The sequence below is a fragment of the Setaria viridis genome, chromosome 2 (assembly GCF_005286985.2).
Source record: "Setaria viridis chromosome 2, Setaria_viridis_v4.0, whole genome shotgun sequence".
In the NCBI taxonomy this organism is placed as follows: Eukaryota; Viridiplantae; Streptophyta; class Magnoliopsida; order Poales; family Poaceae; genus Setaria; species Setaria viridis.
In genome coordinates this window covers 17,149,168-17,156,454 of record NC_048264.2, presented here as the reverse complement: position 1 = coordinate 17,156,454, position 7,287 = coordinate 17,149,168, and positions in this window count along the sequence as shown.

Below are 7,287 nucleotides of genomic sequence, written 5' to 3'. Positions count from 1 at the left end.
TTATAAGTTATAGTTATTCTTTTTTAGTCATTTATTGTCACAAAAAAGAATAAGTATTGGGAATTCATTTTTGTAGTCATTTATTGTTACAAAACGTATAAGTTATCGTCATTCCTTTTAGTAGTCATTTATTGTTAAAAAATGTATAAGTATTAGCCATTCATTTTTGTAGTCATTTATTGTTACAAATTGTATAAGTCTTAGTCATTTGTTGTTACACAATTTAAAAGTAGTGCTAGAAAATTGTCAAATAGTGTAATAAATTATAAAAATATGTATACAATATAAGAAAATTGTTGATACCTAGTAATTATAAGAATAATTGTTTTTAAAAATCAAGTGAGCGTGATTTCCATCTCTTTTATTTTTTGAACTTGAAGTTAAAAATTAGACTAACTAGCTTTGACTATGCATATATATACAGCTTCCATGGTATACTCACTGTTATCGTGGTTGATTGAAGCGCGGTCTGTATCCTGAACTCTTTGAGGAAACTAAGAGATCAATACCGAGACCTCGTAGTAATGCTTAGCAAAGCATGGGCTCGCTTCCATCGATATCACGTAGGTGAATTCAAGGAGGAACTTGATATTAAGCCTGAATTCCGGTATGTATTGAATTTTCACATCTCGTGTCACTTCCTTGAACACAATAAATATTTCGTAACTTCTTTTGTCATATATACAGTGTTTGAGATAAAAAAGGAGAAAAAATTATGCAAATACTACATATGTGAGTTCATCCATGGCTTTGTAGGTTCCAAGCGTGCGGCAAGCTTTGATCTCGTAGCACGTAGACAAAATTCGTAACAATGTATTAATTCTAATTGTGCAGATCCATTGATATAATATAATAAACTTTGCCCATGACAGATGATGAAAATGAATGAATAACTCCTCGAGACGGAAAAAATCAAGGCAATTCAAGAACAACTCTATGGATTTCTTATGGATGAGGTACTAAATGCCACAGAAGAATTCCATTATGATGGATCAAAGCTGCATCACCGTCGGGACTTGGAATCAGAATAGTTGATCCAAATATTGAACTTCAAAAGTTGATACAATGTAATATTTGGTGTATGTGTATGCATAAGTTGTCTATATAATATTATCTCATATGTAATATTATATATGAAATACAACTTTATATATATTAGCATATAGCACTAGTATATGTAAAGGACACATGTCTCCTCTTAGTGGTTGCTAATCTACTCAAGTAGAACACACCTTAATCCGTGAAAGCCTAGGATCTTCTACCACGCCTAAATGCTTGTACGCGACAAAGATTTCAAACACGCAACGACAATGCTAGTACGCGTACACGAGACAAGGATCTCATGCATCTAGTAACAACGGCTAGAAACAGGGACTGGGTGCTTAAACGTAACAGGCTAACTACTCGGGAGAAATATGGATGAAACAAGAGCACAACACGAAAAATTTACATTCATAACTGAATAAATTTTAGTAGTTCCAATATTCTACATTATGCTACGTAATGTTTGCATCTCCATTTAAAGGTCAAACTTCAGCGATGACTCTCAAAGACGCCCAGTGTACCTCCAATGGCTTCACTAGCTCCCAGGCTTGGGGGCTAAGCACCAATAACTACTCGGTGTGGCTCCTACGACTCACCTGACTCACAAGCACGGGGACTACGAACCAAGAAACTACTCAAAAGATGACTAGCATGAAGACTAAGCTCATTGGACCCGTCAATTGATTATTCTAATCATTCCAAGGCTTCGGGCTTGATTAGCTACACCCCACAATTGATTTTTTTTTCAATATGAAGGAAAAAGATTCAAGATTTTATTGACCCTCAACCTGATTCTTTGATTCAACCTAAGGACCAGGAGCTACTTCATATGGAGTGCAAATTTTGTCACCATTCATAACACATTCCAAAGATGAAGATTACAAAATTAAGATGATCAAGGGCTTGAGCACATCATAGCCCCATGGCAGCTTTGAGGAACTTTAAAGATTCAGCTATACCAAGTACTTGAGGAGTACCAAACTACTCGGAGGGGATCTAAAAAGTACTCGAAGGCTGCAGCACTTGACTACGAAGCGCTCAGGGGCTTGTCGGGGATAGAGCCCCAATATCTGCAAGGAAGGAAGAAGCTAGACTCCTACTAGGATTCCACTATAATCCTTCTAGGACTCATACCTTGTAATCCTACTAGGACTCCATTGTAATTGACTAGTAACCCCACCCTCTAGGATATATAAATATAAAGGAGGGCAGGGGTACCTAGATCGGCAGAACCATAACCAACACCAAATAACATCCAAGCGCAGAGCACGATATACAACACCCAAATAGGATGTAGGGTATTAGCTTGATGAGAACATCACTTGCTTGGATAAAACCACATTAGCAACTTTTGATTCAAATGTGAAATAATTCTTTGTCATGATTGTATTTGATACATTTGATGAATTGATGTTGCACCATGATGTGTGTTCATTGATATTTTCAGAAATACATACATGGATCAAAAAGAGTGTTAAACACACATGGAAGGCATGGAGGACCAAAGAAGTTGATTGGAGACAAAGTCCAAGTATTTCCAATGTCCTCCACTAGGCCACCACATCACTTTTGGCCTAAGGAAAGAAAGAGATTAAATCCAACACGTTTCGGAGCTTGATTCGGACTACAGAACATCACCAACTTGTGATGATCACCACAGTCACATATGGACTTGAATTGGGGCGTTCAAGTACTTCATGGAATCCTTATCAAGTCTATTTTCATATGGATCTAGACTCATGGACATATCTTTTCTGAGACGGCCGCAATCGTCGATTTGTTCCAGAGATATTTTCTGCTGACGGTGCCGCATCACCCTATTTTGGCCTGATGGGCCTTGTATCAAGTTGAGTCCAACTAGGACGTGTCCTAGGGTTGGAGCACAACACCAGGATCCCCCTGGTCATCCTTCTAGGTATTAATAAGGATTAGAACTACCACAAATAGATTGAGTTTTGTTTAGATATAAGTTTAGCCATTGCTACTTCCTTGTAGATGTGTGTGTCGACTAGACCATCCGTTCTACTCAATTCAGAATCCCAATTTATGATTTCAGATTGGTTTTTATCTCCATATTTGTAATTGAATTGCTTGTTCTACTTGTTCTTACTTGTTCCTCAATTGCTTGCAGAAATTACCCTAGTGGTCTCATTGATCGTACTCCACAAGATCGCAACGACTATTGGAGTTGGTGTATCAGTTGCTAAGGCGCAGCATCCTTGGATGGTTGGAGTCGAGCCGTGAACGTTGTCTTCATCCCTAAATCAAGTTGTCCACCTTCTCTTATCGAAACATCCGAATTTAATCCCACAGGTTCACATCAGTTGGTATCAGAGCTAGGTTCTTTGGTGAGTGATTTACCTATTTTACTTTACTACAGTCCAAAAATCCTCAAAAATAGGTTAGATTTGAAATTCCAAACAACAACTTTGAGCCTTTGCTGTTCTTCTTAATCTTTGCTTGTTGAGTTTTCGATTGCATCAACGTATAGAACTGCTGGTCTTAGTGTCTAATTTTTTAGAGTTTTGAGTTCTATCACGTTTTGGTCACCACGAGATCCACCACTACCATATACATCTCTGCTATGCTTTTGCCACCACGGATCCATCTGATGTCCGATTAGGGAGTTTAAATACAATCTGGAAAGCTTGTCTTGTGTTCTTTCTAACGGATCTATCCATGCCCCCAAATTTCTTTCAAGCATTTTGCAACTACATTTGCAATATGCTATCTGAAACTAGAGTTGTTAAATTGAATTCAAAGGGGTTGTGTGCATTAAGCCTTTTATTTTGATTTGTCTTGATACTAAGCAAAAGAGTTTAGTCCTCTAAACAAAAAAAGGGGAAGAAAGAAGGAAATATAAAAAAAGAAGAAAAAATAAAGAAAAAGAAGACAAGAAGAGAAAGAGAAGAAAGAGGGGCTGAATCTGTTGTTTTCTTAGTGCCATACTAGCTGTTCTTTTTCAGTGACTATCTTTGTGCCTAGGCTTACCTCTCTAGCATGGTTTAGCCTAGGACCAGCATAGTACCATTGTTGAACGATTATTTAGTTTGCTTTGATTAATGTAATTCTAGCTATTCCTTGATTTTACTTGCAGCCACCTATAGCTCTACAGATTATCTACTACATCACAGTGTTGCGCTTGTGTTACCATTTGTGCTGTTCTTGTTAGATGCCAACACCTTTTATAAGTGTGGTAAGAACATCTAAGAACTTGAATGGACAGGTTTGAGTGAAATAGCAATCTTCCACTACCTATTTTTCTTTACTTGGTAGGCAAATTGTTGTGAATTTTTCTATTGTCCACTAACAATGACAGCCCGATGAGACATGTGGGAGCTGGTAGCCTGCACCATGAGTGTTCATGACCTTGACAACATATGGGAGCACACCCACTAGAGGTACATGATGATGTTCTAACTGAGGTCAATAATGCTCTACCTTCTTTTGAGGGAAATTTTGACCCTCATGCATAAATTAATTGGGAACTTAAGGTAGATGTAGAATTTGATAATTATGACTTGTCTGAACATCAAATGATTTTAGCTGCTACAAGTGCTTTAACGAAATATGCTTTGACTAAATGGAAATATATTTGTAGGCACAACAAAGTTCCACACACTTGGAAAGATTTTAAAATACTTTTTTTGAGATTCATATATTCCCTCATATTATGTTGATCATTTGCTTAACAAACTAGAGAAACTAAAATAGGGTAGTAAGGCTGTGAAACAATACTTCCATGATTTTAAAATTTGTATCATGTATGGTGGATTAGATGGATGCATGGAAGATATTATGATTAGGTTCATGAGATGGCTCAATTCTGAAATTCAAACCTTGTTAATTAGAAATTCTTATAGCAATATTGATCAATTATTTTGTCTTGCTCTCAATGCTGAAAAGAAGATTCTATTATCTATGAATACTTGCAAGAATGATGTGGCCCATAATCTCCAAAATTTGTCCACTCTGCATGCTAATCAAGAGGAATAAATAGTGGAACCCGCTACTGATTTACCTCTATCGCAAGATGAATTACTTGTTGTTCCTTGTGATAAAGAGGACTTGTGTGCTGATGATTCTTTTACTCCCATGCCACAAGTAGTGAATAAGTGTGATACTTTTGGTTTGGAACCATACAAATGTGCTGAAGAAAAACTTTTTATTCCAATTACTTATGCACAAGTTGAATTAAAATTGTTGTCTTCTTTAAATACTTTGGGTTATATTGAATTTGATATTACGTGTAATCTAAATTGTCTAAGAGAGAAACTTAAATTTGATTCTAGTTTGCTAAGTTTTAATCATTGTTCGCTTCATACAATTGGCAAATATGATAGCAAAGGAGAATATTTGATGCATAAATTTTATATTTGCTCTAATTTGAAATATCCTTTTGAGCTACAATAGCATGATCAAACAGGGAGCTGCACTAACACTAATAATATCTTGCAAATTTTTCCTAGTTTTTCTCTTATAAAATAGGGTTAGCCCGAAGAAGGGATATATTGCTGGTTGTGGCCGTACAGCATGGCCGTCACTCTGTGTTCCAACATCAAAGCAAGCACCTTTGAATGCCATTGGAGCAAGTCGAGGATGACTTGCAGCCAAGAAAGGAAGAATAATGAGCTCAGTTGCTTGGATACAACCACATTAGCAACTTTTGATTCAAATGTGAAAAAATTCTTTATCATGATTGTATTTGATACATTTGATGAATTTATGCTGCATCATGATGTGTGTTCATTGACATTTTCAGAAATACATACATGGATCAAAAAGAGTGTTAAACACACATGAAAGGCATGGGGGACCAAAGAAGTTGATTGGAGATAAAGTCCAAGTATTCCCAATGTCCTCCACTAGGCCACCACGTCACTTTTGGCCCAAGAAAAGAAAGAGATCAAATCCAACACGTTTCGAGGCTAGATTCAGACTGATTCAGACTGCAGAACTGCACCAACTTGTGACGGTTATCACGGTCGCATATGGACTTGGATTGGGGCCTTCAAGTACTTCATGGAATCCTTATCAAGTCTATTTTCATATAGATCCAAACTTATGGCCATATCTTTTCTGAGGCGGCTGCATTTGTCAATTTGTTCCAGTGATGTTTTCTGCCTACGGTGTTGCGTCACCCTATTTTGGCCTGATGGGCCAAGTTGGGTCCAATAAGGACAAGTCCTAGGGTTGGAGCACGACACCAGAACCCAGGGTCATCCTCCTAGGTATTAATTAGGATTAGAGCCACCACAAATAGATTGAGTTTTGTTTAGATGTAAGTTTAGCCATTGCTACTTCCTGTAGACGCATGTATCGACTAGACCATCCGTTCTACTCGATTCAGAACCGCAACTTTGTAATTTAGATTGGTTTTTATCTCCATATTTGCAAATTGAGTTGCTTGTTCTACTTGTTCTTGCTTGTTTCTCAATTGCTTGCAGAAATTACCCTAGTGTTTTTGTTGATCGTGCTCCATAAGATCGCGGCAACCATTGGAGGTGGTGTATCTGTTGTTATGGCGCAGCATCCTTGGATGGTTGTAGTCGGGCCGTGAACGTTGTCTCCGTCCCCAAATCGTGTTATCCACCTTCTCTCATCGAAAGATCCAGATTCAACCCCACGGGTTCACATCAACACTACTCTGGTGGTCTGAACCTGTATAAATCTGTGTCTTGTGTTCTCGCTTTTACCATCAAGATCCAGATCCAGCGATCCACCACCAACCAATCTACTACCTCGACGGTACCGATTGAACAAATGGTACTAAAGGCAGGTTTGGGACTGGTACTAAAGGTCGAATTCCTAGCAGTGTCATATACTCCTCCATCTACTACACGGATCTACCACATATGAGCAATCCCCCTCAATGGAACCTGACCCTATCGCAGGAATGGTAGATCTATGCTATACCTTCATGGTAGAAGAAGAAGAGGTCGAACCAGTGGAGAAGAGGACGAGCTGGTGGGGAAGATAGAGCCGCTCACAGGTGTAGTCGAAGAAGAGGAAGCATATGTCGCTGAGTAGGTCCATGCGCCATTGCTGTAGTCAAAGAAGAAGAGGTCGTGGAGCACTTACATGCGCCGATGATGTTGAGGAAGATGAACCACCAACCTCCTTAGCTGCCATGCCTTCTCCAGAGAGAGAGAGTGGAGTGGAATGAGGACGGAAGAGGAGGGGAGCAGTAGGCCACGTTATATACGCAGAGGTGGCAACAACCCTCGCCGGTCCAAAAACCAA